This window comes from Silene latifolia, chromosome Y, assembly GCF_048544455.1.
Source record: "Silene latifolia isolate original U9 population chromosome Y, ASM4854445v1, whole genome shotgun sequence".
Taxonomy (NCBI): Eukaryota; Viridiplantae; Streptophyta; class Magnoliopsida; order Caryophyllales; family Caryophyllaceae; genus Silene; species Silene latifolia.
In genome coordinates, this window is record NC_133538.1 from 191,249,392 (window position 1) to 191,265,024 (window position 15,633).

Consider the following 15,633-nt stretch of genomic DNA (forward strand, 5'->3'; position numbering starts at 1 on the left):
ATTGACGCAGATTTTTGCGATTATAGCGATTTGTTCAGTTTTAATTATGTTAAAAATATTAAATAAAATTGTAAATTTACAATATTTTAGTATATGGCAGAGACATGGAGCATTAGGTTGTGTATAAATTTGTAGGTCTTCAATCATTATTTTCGATTTATGGTGTATTTTACAAGTTTGATGGAAACCGTTGTTAAATCTGTCAAATATGTTCGTCTGTTTGTAAAAATCATATCACCTGTTTATATTTCGAATTTGCAAAAGTGTAAAGAATAAACTCCTGTTATTTTAAAGTGTAGAGGCTGTATAAAATTTTTCATAAGATTTAAACTTACAGTTTGGTCAGAATAAATTATTTGTGAACAGCTCGTCTGTAAAACGCGTTTCTGACTTCTCTCAAAGATTCATTTTTAAAAGATATTTTTCTTTTGATACAGTAGCTAATCTTTTTCTCAATGAAGATTTATCATGTTTAGTTATGTTTAAAATTATGCCTTGCCTTAAAATGTTTTCTAAAAGTAGATTTATGAACTGAAACATTATGGGTGACGTTTTCTGACAGTTTTTAGAAATGCATTTTTAGACCCCTGATACGTGCCTAATTTAAAGTTTGTCAAAACATGAAAGTTGTAGATAAAAGCTATAGGAAACCATGAAAATTGGCCTTGCGTCATTTAGATTTTTCTGTAATTAATTATAAATTTTACAATACTGCTGTTCAGTTTTATAAACTAATGTAGAGCTCCGTCTCATTAAAGCCTAAGTAATAAGTCTTTACTAAAGTACCTTAAGTCAAAGGATGGTCTTTAAAGTTTAATTTCAGTAACTTAATTTATTTAAAGTCCTTAAATAAATTTTATACTTTTGGTTTTAAGTTTAAGTTTTCTAATTCAAGAAAATAAAAAGTGTAGTTCACTTACGAACCATTTGAATAATATACTATATCACTTGGAATACTTTTAAGTTTGGAATAATGAAAGTAAAGGCAAAGAATAATAAACTAAGGCATACGGGTTCTTATACAGCTATAAGATTGGGTATCCTGCGGGCGGTACAGATTGTCGTAGAGTCATGTACATGTACTTAGACTAGGACTTCGCACTGCGTGGTAAGACGTGTCCTATTATAGCTTGTTGTCTAGTGAGCGAACTTGGAGTTGGTCACCTTTGCGTGACACCGAGTTCCCGAAACTAGTGTAAGATCTTTGCGGTGTCAAGGAGTATAGCTAAAGTGAATATCTAGCCTGAACTATATTATTTCCATTCTATCATTTGAGGAATTTTGCTTTTAAGCATGCAAAGACGTTGGTTAACGTGATTTGGTAATCATATTTTGTTACTTATGTTTTATAACATTTCAATTACTTTGATATATTATTTGCATCTGTAACATTTATATCATGTGATATGGCTGGGAGAACGTCGAGTTACTCCCCCATCGATTGTGGTCATTATGTTTATAACATGACGGGTATTAGCTTTCTTTGGGATTCTCTGTGTGAGCTAGCGAGTAGTTTGCGAGATCCTACTACTGTTTTTCGCTTTCTTTTATGGTTTTTAGTTTTAACACTTTTGAGGAATTTTATTTTCGCCCTTTTTATAAAAGTGGCATTTGTTTAGACTTAACCATTTAATTTTATCCTTGAGAATTTTATACATTCTCAATTTATAACAGTTAGAACTTTTATCTTTGTGTATTTAATCCCATTCGACAGTGTTTCCGCCACTGTTTTGCACTAGATTTTATAGGGGATTACAGTGAAGTTTGGGTCGATCACAGAAGCTCTTCAACTCTTTTCTTGAAGCAATAGTATCCTTAGACTTTCCTTCTACATCCATAATCTTTCCCGGGGTACAAGGATTTTCTTTGTGCCATCTCATTTGTTCGACAATGTTTTTTGTTGCATACATTCTTTGAAGTCTAGGAGCATGAGGAAAATAAATCAATGGGTTTAGTGAATTTGGTTTTTTACTCTTTTGACCCCTCTTATTACCCTTCTTGCCTTTTTTCCCTTTCAAAACATTATCTCCCTCACTTATCTCATATATACCTCTTTGACATTTCTTGCACTTGTCAAGCAAAGCATCATCTTTCCAAAAGAGCATACATCCTTCGGGACATGCATCAATCTTTTGATGTGAAAGCTCAAGGCCTTTAACGACTTTTTTGGTATTATAGAAACTTTGACGTTATTATCAGAGATAGCATCCTCAAGTAAAGACGCAATACCATCAACGACATTAAATGGCATATTAAATTCACATTTCAAGGTTACTATCCTAGAGGCGGCTTGTAACAATGACATTCTGCTCCCTTCATATAAAGGTTTTTCTGAAGCCTTTAACATTTCAAAAAAAGATTTTGCTTGTGGGTTTGGTTCTTGTTCAATGATAGGTTCGTGGTTGTCATTATAATGAAAAGTAATAAAATCCAAAGCATCAAATACAATATCTCTATATGGGTTCTCATTTTGTTTGATTTGAGGTTGCTCGGTAATTGGAGAATATGATTGATTCGGTCGATATGTCGTCTATACTCCCAATCAAACAATATTTATAATCTCAACAAACTACTCTTAGTAGAGCGGTAAGTAAAGGTCGGATCCCAAGGGACGGGTATTGTATTGACTTATCGGTTGTAAATAGCTATGTCTTTAGTGTCACAATTTGGGTTGAGGTTCATATTTGCAATCTAAACTACTTAACAAATGCAAAGTAAATAAATGAAAGTAAAGCAAAGTAAGCAAATAGAGTTTGTAAACAATTGATTAAAACACCAGGGTGTCATGGGTTCATAGGGGAATCATGATGAGATCACATAAATAAGTTTCATAGATGCAAGCAATTTATTGTTGTAATGGAATCGAGTTAGTTTATATCTTACAATTCCTAGAGAGTTTTAGGTCTCGGAGCCGAGTCGATCAAGACTTTACAACACCTACATTGACTTAGTCCTCTCTATTAAACTATATGGATGGTCTAACAAGCCTTGAGTTAGTTTATGTCTTACAAGCCTTGTTGAAAGGATAAGAGAATCATGCTAGGTTGTCAATCAAGCATTTAATCAAGCATAACATGTGCATAAGTTAAAATTACAACAAGCAAGCATTCATATGAACTTATTAAGTAAATATCTATCCCATGATTAACTCCCCTAATCCCCCACTAACCCTAGCTAGGGAACTACTCACTCATTATCATGGTAAACATGCTAACAATGGTGTCAATCATCTTAACAAGTCTAAACATGATAAAGGAGTAAAACAATAAACAAGGATTAAGTAAAGAGTAAAGAAATTGTACCAACTTAAGATGATCAAATAGAAAGCAAAGAATAATAGAAGAAAACTTGATTGATGATAAAGAGTTGTCAATTCTCCAATAATCCCAAAAAATCTTCAATTACCCAACTAGATCTAACAATACTTGAACAATAATTAAGGAAACATTAAGTTGTAATTAAGCTAAATAACTTGGTTTTTAATCTAAAGTAACTTGTTTTAATATAAGATAACTTCATAATCACTTGGTAATACAAGGGAGTATTTATACTAAGTACAAGTATTAGGTTAACTAAGGGCTTAAATGACGATTAAGCCCCTTAAATGAAGTTTAACGCCTTGCAAGTCCTAGCTTGGGACGCACGACCTCCTTCTGATGGATTCTCATCCTGCACTGAGGGACGCTCGTCCTGCCTTGGGGACGCTCGGGCTGAGCTTAGGGATGGCCGTCCTTCTCAGTGGGACTCCCGTCCTGCTTCTGGGACGCCTGTTCTGAAGGGCACATTTGCTTCTTCTTCATTTGGCTATCCTTTAACTCGTGGGGATTCTTCAAGGGTCGTGGGGGTCCTTTATCATTACCTGTATACTTGTTTTATTGACTTAAGCCTTTAGTATTGGTCTCCTCTTTGTTGTTTAGTCGTTAGATGCGATCAATTTAGCTCAATTTTGCTCTATATATGCAAGGCTAGCACTCCTCTCCTACTAAGGGCACAAAACCTCATAGAATATACGTAATAGGAAGCTAAAGATAAGAAACGACCTTAATATATGCTAGAAAGAATAGGAACGAGGCTAGTTAGGGGACTAAATATGCGTAAATACGAGTCACATCAAATATCCCCAAACCGAATCTTTGCTCGTCTCGAGTAAAGAGGTGACTAAAACTATGACCTTTATTTATACTACTCTAATAACATAGCCGATGTGAGACAATTAGCGGGTCTCACTCCGCCCCTTCAACTCAGAACAAGACATCTATGAGGTAAGATGCCTTCTTGCAAGGCAAGGTGGGGCTTGTCAAAATGGCGATGCATCCAAACAATAAGCACAAAAACAAATCAAAGGATGCATCTACAAAAGAATAGGCCATTTCCTCAGCTATGTGGCGGAAATCATCTAAAAGGGAAGCAATTTAAGGGTACACATTTCACCATAGATATTAGTTCTCCAAGTTACTAAGTCAAAGAGGATACAAACAAGTCACCTCCAAGTTGTGTTAAACTAGGCTACTTTCATCCACAATTTCTAAATGCTTTCATCAAGGGCGATCGGATGGGGTGGAAGGATGATCCTTATGATGTTAGTGGCATATGACATGACAAATCTCGGATTCTCTACAAGTGTAAAGGACAAGGATCATCCCAAGCTCAAAAAGGTGGCATAACAAAATGATTTTTAGGAATGAAGTGCTCAAGTCAATTAAAACAAAAGTAGCGGGTTTAACTAACATTCAAAATTTGGCCTCATTTCAACTTCTGCATTTCACATTTCAAAACTATGAGATGGGGTTTGTTCCTCATTTGCTAGTGTCCTTTGCTTTCGCCAATCGCTTAATAGGCAACCAGTTAACCTATAACAATAGCTCTTAGGGTGATAGTAAATTTGTCTTTGGGCGGTCGAATTCAAAACCGTGGGGGGCCCAATTCAATGGATCCCTCACCAAAGTACATTGAAGTGGTACGCCTCCATAAAATTTCTCGGCAATTCAATAATTCAAAACATTTTGAGGTTTCCTTGGCAATTAAAAGGATTCCACATCACAAAACTTTTGAAATGAGCACTTCAAACTTATTAATGAAAAGTATTTTTGGGTTTTCAAACCACCAAGTCAATCAAGGTCCCTTAGATAAGTTGATCAAGTCCATATCACGTCATAAGGTTGGATAGGTGACACACATGCAAACCTTTGACTAGACCTTATACCATGGGACAAAAGATACTAGTATGATACATCCTAGGGTGTCTTGAGGGTATTCTAGCAAACAAAGTCTCAAGGAGAAAAATTATCTACAAGGGCCTTATATACACTTGTCAAGCTTCCCAAATAGGCATTTTTACAAAATTTTCTATCATGCAACTACATGCCATGATGCAACTAACATATATACAACTCTAATGCATATGCTTCTGCCAACTAAAGTGCCATATAAGCTAAATACAACTCCTAACAACACATAGGTTCATACCACATCAATAAAAAAGTAGCGCCACATTGTCATTAACATATAAGAAGGGAGAAGGAGATTTGGAAAAAACAAAGCAAAAGGAGGGGTAGGAGACTCACAATGGTATAGGTTGAAATGCTATGGAAGCCATCAACCTTTTACTTGCGTCGTCCTCTTTCATGCTTGTTCAACAATCAACTATCACTCATTGTGATATCATCATCATCATCCTCCAATGATCCGGAGGCATCATCATCATCATCATCTTCACTTGAACTTTGCTCATTGTCATCATGGCTTGATTCACCACTTTCCTCATCCTTATCATAAACATTCTCATCACTCCTAGCAACCCGGACATCCCTTTCTTCATCTTGAGAAGCTTGAGGAAAGAACACCTTATTATCCACCCAATCCGGCAAAGGACTCTTAGGGTTAAGAAGTTCTTGCCTAGCAAGATGATAGAGTGGTGGATAATGAGCGTAGTAGGCATTCACCTAATCCTTGTAAGCTTCTCTATGGATATGCTTCATTAACTTGGTCAAATAATCATTGCCTTCCACAACATTTAGGTCATTTGTTGATAATTCTTCAAAGGCAAAGGGATAAGGCGGTATAACAATGGAGGAGGGATTTTCAATTGGATTTTGTTGTAGGTTGATGATGGTCATGTCAAGCTTGGAGATGGGGATAAGATAGGTTTTTCGGCGAGTGGAAATGCGGCAAATTTTCCTTGGAAAGACAATAGAGTCGGCTCCCTTGATTATCCATTCATGTCCCGGGGTGGAGTTCTCATCTCTAACTCAATGGAATTTGTGTATCAATGTGTTTATATCACGGAGATTACCACCTTTAACCGGCTTGTAAGATTTGTTTTCATTGAATTTCGGGTTAAAGTGTTTGGCCAACCTTGTTATCAAGCCACCATTAATGATAAAAGCCGTCTTTTTTTTCCCTTCTTTGATGTCTATCCACCTCTCCAACAAAAATTGGAGAATATTGTAATCATTCTTTGGGGACGCCCGTCCTGCCTTGGGGTCGAGCGGACTGAGCGCTAGGACACTCGTCCTGCTTACAGCTCGCCCGGATTGCAATGCAGCTTTCTTTTTCTTTGCTCAAATCCCCACGAGCTCAGGTCCACTCGTGGGGATCCCTTTCCCGCTACTTTGATCCTTCATTTCCTATTTTTCCGTCTTTGGTTTGCACTAAAAAGGTTTGGTTAGCCTAGGCAAATGCTTCCCTACACTTAATCATCATACACTACATATTTCAAACACATTAGAAACCTTCCTTCACTTGCTCTCATGTCACAAAAATCCTATAACAAAGCATATACGATGCAAAGCAAAAATAACAGAATGTACAAATTAAATGAAATGCAAGTTAAGAGGTTAGCATATTTACAAATGGTGGTTTAGGGAGGACTCAAACAAACTCTCCTTAATTTGAGAGATGTCAAGGGGGTAAAGCAAGGGCGTTGTTGTTGCTCAATGCCTTGTAGAAGTAATCAAAGGCTTGCTGATTTTCATGGTATAAGTCTTGTGTATACCTTGGTACATAGTTATATTCATTAGTGTAGGAACCCGAGTCAAAGTGATGACAAGGATCTACACAGCCTTGATATAGAGTCATAACATTTCCACTATAAGGATTAACTAATCCGTCAAACTCGTCATCCCATAGACCATATATTTCCTTTGCTTCTTCCCCCATGTTGAGAGGATTATGAGTTGACAAGAGAAACTCCTCTTTCTTGTAGCCAATGAGGCCTCCATTGATACTTGTCATGATGGGTGAGCTTTGCAAGCTCTCATTCTTGTTATTAAAAATTCCATGCTCTCCGAATTGAGCCACTTCAATATCATCCACTTCTTACTTCCAATTGGGTAGTGTGTCGTTGCCCTTCTAGTTAGGGTTTTCACCTTTGACTTGACCTTTGAATGGGGATTCCATTTTATTCTTTTCACCTTCCTGGCTATAATGATCAACCATAAAGCATGGTTCATGCAAGTTGGGAGTTCTCATAGCCTTATCAAGATTAAAGATGATTGTTTCATCACCACATTCAAGTGTGAGCATCCCGTGCTTTACATCAATCACCGCTCCGGCGGTGTGTAGGAATGGTCTTCCTAGAATGATCGGTATATTGGAATCTTTCTCCATGTCAACAATAATAAAGTCCACCAGTATAAAAAACTTTCCAATTCTCACGGGTACATCTTCCCATACCCCAAGTGGTTTCTTTGTTATTCGGTCCGCCATTTGTAGAGTCATATTAGTGCACTTGAGTTCTCCTACTCCTAGCCTTTCACATACCGGGTATGGCATGAGACTCACACTTGCACCTAGATCGAATAGTGCTTTGTTGATTATGATGTCACCAATGGTACATAGAATGGAGAAGCTTTGCGGATCTTTGAGCTTAGGTGGGGAATCCCCTTGAAGTATTGCACTACTAATCTTTGTGAATGCGATGGTTTTCAACTTCCTAATGGACTTCTTCTTGGTAAGGATGTCTTTCATTTATTTTGCATAGGCCGGCACATGGTTGATCAACTTCGTAAATGGGATGGAAACCTCTAGGTTCTTCAAAATCTCCATGAACTTCCCAAGTTGCTCATCAAGCTTGGGCTTGGCTTGGCGACTAGGAAACGAAAGTCTAATCACAATAGGTTCTTTTTCAACCTCTTTGGCCTTCTCTTCATTTCACTTCTTCAATGATTCATTGGTAGTTGGTTCCACTACCCTAGGATTTCTCCTCAATGGTTCTATCACATCTCTTGGCTTAACACTTTCCTCAATAACATCATCTTCAATTGTCTCCATAGGTACCTCATATCGTGTACCACTCCTCAAGTGAATGGCATTGATGGTTTCATGTTTTGTAGGAGGATTACTTTGGGGAGGTAATTGTCTTTTTTTCCTTTGGGAACTCGAAGAGGCCAATTGGGACATTTGTGTTTCCAACATCTTGGTATGAGCAAGGATATTTTTGATGGTAGAGTCTTTGGCTTGGATATCTCTTTGCATTTGAGCGAAGAAGTCTTGTTTGCTCTTTTGCATTTGAAGGACAGTTTTTTGAACATCAAAAGCTTGGTCATTAGATTGATTGTAAGAGTGTTGGTTTTGGAATCCTTGGTTTTGGTTGAAAAAGGGTTTTTGAGTAGGATTTCTTATTGGAGGTGGGGTGTATGTTGGTTGAGGATTTTGAACATTTTGGCTTTTATATGAGAATTTTGGGTGAAATTTGGTGTATTCATTGTAATAGTTCGAGTAACAAGTCACGTTAGTCAACTAATCTTTTCGTCTTCCTTGCTAAGGCTCTCCTTTTGTCAATAGGTCAGTCCACATGTTCCTAACAGGGCGGGTATTACAGTTAGTAGGGACGAAAATTAAATCTGCCTTCAATTTGAAACCACCTTCACATTCCTGGATGAAGACGTCCCACAGGCTATGTAGTTTATCAGTGATCTGGGTGGCGGGATCAGGGTTTTGCAACTAGGCAGAGATAATATCATGTACATACAGTTCAAGTGTACTTGCACTTAAACTGGTTTATTTTACAATTATTAAATAAAACAAATTGAAGTTGCACGCAATGTCATTGAAGTTGCACACAAATCCATTGATTCTAACACCCGAGGTTATTACTTCTATAAACCTCAAGAAAACAAAGTGTTTGTGTCTTATGAGGCTGTCTTCTTAGAAAGAGAATTTATTTCTAAGAGACAGAGTGGGATAAATTTTGAACTTGATGAAGTTCAAGAGCCACAAACCGATGTAGAGACGCAAGAAGATGTTCCTTCGTCATCTAACGCGGTTGTCCCTCCTCCACTTAGAAAAACGGGCTGAGTTATTCGCCATCCCGATCGATATGTGGGACTTATCGAAGAAGATGGAACACTCGATATGTTGCTTTTAGAAAGTGACGAGCCCGCCACCTACAAGGCTGCAATCTCTAGTCCAAATTCCTCCTTATGGCTTGAAGCCATGAAGTTCGAGATGGATTCTATGCATGAAAACCAAGTTTGGAACTTGGTGGATTTGCCTAAAGGGGCAAGACCTCTTCAATGCAAATGGATTTTTAAGGTCAAAAATGGCATAGAAGGACATGATGATGTCTACAAAGCTAGGCTAGTGGCAAAAGGATTTACCCAAGTCCAAGGTCTTCATTATGATGAAACCTTCGTCCCCGTAGCCATGCTAAGATCCATACGGATTTTGTTAGTGATTGCCGCATTTCATGATTATGAAATATGGCAAATGGATATCAAAACCGCTTTTCTAAATGGGCATTTAGAAGAGGAGGTGTACATGATACAACCCGAAGGTTTTGTCGATCCTAAAAATCCTAACAAAGTGTGCAAACTTAAGAGATCCATTTATGGTCTTAAGCAAGCATCTAGAAGTTGGAATCATTGATTCGATCATGTGATAAAAGAGAATGGTTTCACTCGAAGTGTTGAGGAACCATGTTTATACATGAAATTCAGTGGGAGCAATGTTGTGTTCCTAATCTTGTATGTCGATGACATACTACTCATTGGAAATGACATTCTAATGTTGTCTTCTGTTAAGAAGTGGTTAGGTAACCATTTCCAAATGAAGGATTTAGGAGAGACACAACGCATATTAGATATCCGGACCCATAGAGATAGATCCAAGAAGATATTGGCACTAAGTCAAGAATCTTATGTTGATAAGATTCTTCGACGTTTCAGCATGGACAAATCAAAAAGAGGATTAGTACCTATGGTTAGTGGGACAATATTGAGCAAGTCTCAATCGCCCCCTGAACCTCATGATGTTGAACGCATGAAGTTGATCCCTTATGTTTCCGCTGTTGGATCAATCATGTACGCCATGATATGCACACGTCCTGATGTCTCGTATGCCTTGAGCATGACGAGTAGTTATCAAGGAAATCCAGGTGAGAGTCACTAGATAGCCGTCAAGAACATCCTTAAGTACTTGAGAAGAACTAAGGATTCTATCTTAGTGTTTGGAGGAGACACCGAGCTCCGTGTTAATGGTTACACGGACTCAAGTTTCCAAATGGATAGAGATGACATGAAATCACAAGCTGGTTTCGTTTTCATGCTCAATGGTGGTCTTTGTTAGCAATGGAGAAGCTTCAAGGAAGCTGGATCGGATTCAACAATGGAGGCCGAGTACATTACAAAGATCGAAAGTCGCCAAGGAAGCTGTATGGATCAGACAATTCATGGAAGGTCTAAGAGTAGTACCTACCGCCAATGATCCCATCACTCTCTATTGTGATAATAGTGGGACGATCTTCCAAGCTAAAGAGCCAAAGTCTAGTAATAGATCTAGACATGTACTTAGAAAATATCATGTAATTAAAGATTTCATTGAAAGGAAGGAAATTGCGATATGTAAGGTTGGGACGGATGACAACATAGCCGATCCGCTCACCAAGCCTTTATCGCACGCTAAACACAATGGACATATGGTGTCTGATACCCGTCGTTGTGAGTACCAAAAGTAATATTTATAATTCCTATTAAAACTAACCTAGGCTAGTGGTAACAAGGTCGAACCACAAGGAGGCGAATGTAATTAAAAGTTGTCTAAATTTAGTCTAAGGTAACAAATATGGGGGTTGATTCAATTTGGTCTATAGCTAACAACAATAAAAATTAAACTAAAGAAATATATTAAATAAAAAATAAAGAAGGGTACTAGGATGGTCGGTTCATTATAGTTTCCGCAGCAGCAAACTAAGTCGGTCTAAATCAAACACATGAGGCGGGAAAACAAGAGGTCCTCTCGGTCCACTCTGAACAGATAGCATCTTTCGATCTCGCTATAAGTTCCTAATATCACTAATCTCGACTCGTCTCCGAAAAGTGACTAACAATCTAAACTTTACCTATCTTTCGATCTCAGTATGGTTTAGTCATTTTAATTGGTGGTCAATAAATTGTCCCTATCTCTCGATCTAATGGGTCAGTCACATCCTAAACATTCAACTAGTCATGTGCACTCGATTTGTCAAATAAAGAATTAAAAAAATTAAAACGAAGGTAAAACCTCACGTGGTCAGTCGATCGATCAGGTATGGCAGTCGATCGACTGACACGCGATTCAGGCCGTGTTCATTCTATTGCCGCCTACACTATAATTCCCCTACATCCTAGCACAAGCAATATAGCTACTCATACTGAAATTAAAGGCAACAATAAAATTAATGCAATAAGCAAAAGAATTCATGCTTGAAACAATAGAACAAACAATTAACATAAACGGTAGTTCGGTTTCGGGAAACTAACTAGCAATTCTATCCTACAAAATGATAACAAAGCAAACTGAATTATTAGCAGAAGAATACCGATTGAATTGCAGAGAGAGATCCAAGAACCGAATGCAAAAGTATTAGTACGAAATAATATTAAGAACCCTAATTATTTGATAAACTAAAACTGAATGTAAAACGAGGTATAAACTAGATGGATATTCTGAAAACTCATGCTACGTTATATAAGAAAAGTACGCAGCTATTATTCCTAAACCTAATAACTCATGGGCTTGATAAATCTCGATCTTTTAATTCTCGTCTGAAGTAGCGGCTTGGTCGATCGAATGAGGTGACCGGTCGATCGACTGCTCTGAGCTGAACAGTAGCTTCTAGATCCCGTGGGATGGTCGATCGACTAAGGGTGCCAGTCGATCGACTGCTTTAGCTGGTACTTGACTTCTATAATCTCGTGGATTTGTCTTTTGGGCCTTGAAATGCACACCAAGCTCGTTCCTTAAGTGAATACTTCACGTCAAATGCAATGCAGGATACTCGAGGAAGGATTTAGCTTGATTTCCGTTGAATTCTTCACGTTTCAGCAATAATGTACAAAAACACGAAAGTAGACGCAAATAGGGGAAATGGTAGCTTAAACTACACAAATGAGCTCTGAAATGCGTGTAAAATGAGGTGTAAAACATCATATAAATGACACGCATCAAACTTCCCCAAACCAAACCCTTGCTTGTCCCCAAGCAAGAACTAGACTCGATCTAATGACCTAATGGAACGAGTTCAATCTCAGAGCGAATTACAACATGTAAAGCCTAACCCATTTTAATGCAATAACCAACAATCAATTAGCAATTATGAATCATGCAACCGAGTTATGAAGTCGTTAAAGACTGCTGAACCGTCAACTGTAGAGACTTATCATTATGGACTCTCACGGGTCGCTCATATGACTCAATGAATACGGGTGAGTAAATGTAAAAGATAGAAAGAATTCATTTTGTCGTGACACTCACCTAACTGCGACCTATAAGAACATGCCTGCAATCTAATATGAAAATGATCTCTACAACCGTACATATGCATTTCAACCAACAAAAGAACATGACACGTGCCGAGGTATATATGTGGATATGTGAGGTATGGGTAAGAAGGGGCAAAACATTTATGGGAAAGTGGAGGTACAGGTGATCAAGCTAGTACCAAAACGGAACCATATGACAACATCCTTCTTCTTGCTCAAAATCAAACGACACGGTGCTATAGCAAGCACAAAACTCACAATCTCCAGTATAAAAGTAATCAACTAACTCCCCATAAGATACTAATGCAATATGGGAGCAAAAATCGCCATAAGATAAGGATTTTGAATTATGCGAATTGATTTCTTCTTTTCTTTCGAATCTCAGTCGATCGACCAGAATTGGCAGTCGATCGACTGCTTTGAACAGTACAAAACTCTTTTTTCTTTTTTTTTTCGAATCATTTTTTTTTCTTTTTGTTTCTTTTTTTCCTTTCAACTTCTTTTTCTTTCCTTCCTTTCATCTTCCCAACAAAGCATATACCACCAAAAACGAGTAAATCCCAAAAATTAAACTACTAGCTTGACAAAGGCAGGCTAAATGTAGGATGTAGTAAATAGGACAAAAAAAGATATTTTTGGCAATGTGGAGCTTATGGGCAAAATGAATAAAGGGAAACCTCTACCACATGTGTCAACAAACCACAACCCAAATGCATACAGGTATTAAGCAGATTAAGTTCATATTTATGCCCATTAATGTAACATGTCTCATAAGGAGTACTACTCACATCCTAGATAAACTGGTCATAGATGTCACCAGTTATAGGCTCTAATAACTCAGAAATATGATGTAGTTTGCCAAAATTCTAAGTCAAGTTTAAAGCTCAGCAAATAAATTAACGAAAACTCGTAGACTATGCAAATGATTCTACTAATAACATGTCAATTAGCAAGGCTTAGGCAAAAACAGCTGAAAATGCAATGTCATCATTGAAATACTACCGTTCCGACTCGACCTATATGCTAAAATAAACATGCATTTTTTTGAATTTTTGAAATTTTTGAAATTTTTCAATTTTTTTTTTTTTTTGTATTTTGTATATGTTAGAAATGAAATAAGCAATGCATAACAAAATGTAAACGTGAATGCAAGCAAATGATATGCGACGCAAAACCCTTCCCCAAACCAAATCGCACAATGTCCCCATTGTGCAAAATCATGTAATGAAGAAAAGAGAAACGGGAAATTGCGAGAAAACAAATGAATACGACATGAAGTAAAGACTTAGAAACTCACAAGACTTTAAGCGCAGGAAAGGAAACCTCCCCAAACCAGCGTAAGCTAGGAGGTTTCAGTAGCCAGCAGTGCTACCAATAAGTACCTGAAAGACAAACAAAAACCACGCATAAAATCGAGAAGACAATAATGAAGCGGTAATTACGTGCAAAATTAAGAAAAATAGAAGAAATAAATAATTTGACGGAAGATAAAGTGGAGTAGAAAACTCCCTCAAGTCCGCAAATCGACCAAACACAGCAGGGGAGAGGTCGTCAACAAGTACAACAGTGTAGGGTGGTCGATCGACCATATCACTCAGTCGATCGACCAAGGCGAAAGGAACAGTAGCTCCTGGGAACTGCAGATCAGTCGATCGACCACACAGACCAGTCGATCGATTGGAAATACTGCTGTCACTTCAGATTTCTTCATATTTGCTCAATTACTTGAACCAATGAGGTCTAAAACCTGCAAATGCACAATAATACGCACCCAAAATTGCACAAAACCCAGAATAAAGTCTAAAGCACTTAAAAATCCTAAGCAACAAAAATAAATATGAAGTCTCGCGCACACAAAAGCAATAAAAAGAGTTTTAAAAAGCAATAAAATGTTTGTAAGGCATGTGATCAACTAATAGTTGATCAAGAACGGCCACGGTATGGCCCACTTGTTCGGCTTCTGGATACAAGAGGTAGCCTCAACGGTGCTTGTCTTCTCAGCTGCACCTTTCTCAACTTCAGCATCCGTAGAGCTTGACGGATCAACAGCTTTGTCATCTCCCCAATCAATGACCTCTTCCGGCTTATCAAAGTCCAAGTCGGACTGTCTGACTTTGGCTGGCTCATCTTCAAGCTCCTCATCAGTGCCATAGCTCAGGCATCCAAGACTGCCTCTCGAAACAATTTGCTTCTTCACAGCTGGAGCAACCCGAGGCTCTTCCTTCCCCAAACCAGTTCCTGTAATGTCCAAAAAACCAGAATCTTCCTCCTTCTCGCTCCCAGTCTGGGGCGGAGGTTTTATAACAGGAATCGGAATAGAGACGGGCATATCAGGAAGCACAAAGTATGATTTCTTTTCAGAAACCATATTACAGGTGACAGGTCACATGGGGTCCTTCTTCCTAGCTGTTTGGGCGAAGATAATAGAATGCTTCCCTACTTTGAAGGTCAGGGTCCCAGAACCAACATCAATAACTGCACCAGCAGTGTGCAAAAATGGCCTACCTAGAATGATAGGTATGTGGGCATCCTCTGGCATATCTAGGACCACAAAGTCTACAGGGAAGAAAAACTTCCCTATTTGTACAGGGATGTCTTCTAGGACTCCTATAGGCTGGACCGCAGATCGGACAGCCATCTGAACGGTCATGTTCGTGACTGCAAACTTATTCAATTTTAACTTTCTAGCGAGACTCAAAGGCATGACGCTAATGCTAGCTCCTAGGTCACATAATGCCTTCTCAATAGAGAAGGTACCTATATTACAAGGAACGGAAAAGCTACCTGGGTCCTCTAGCTTATGGGGTGCAGTGTGAGAGAGATATGAACAAGACTCTTTAGTGAGTGCGACAGTATGCACTGTTTCAAGTGACCTCTTTTTAGAAAACAATTG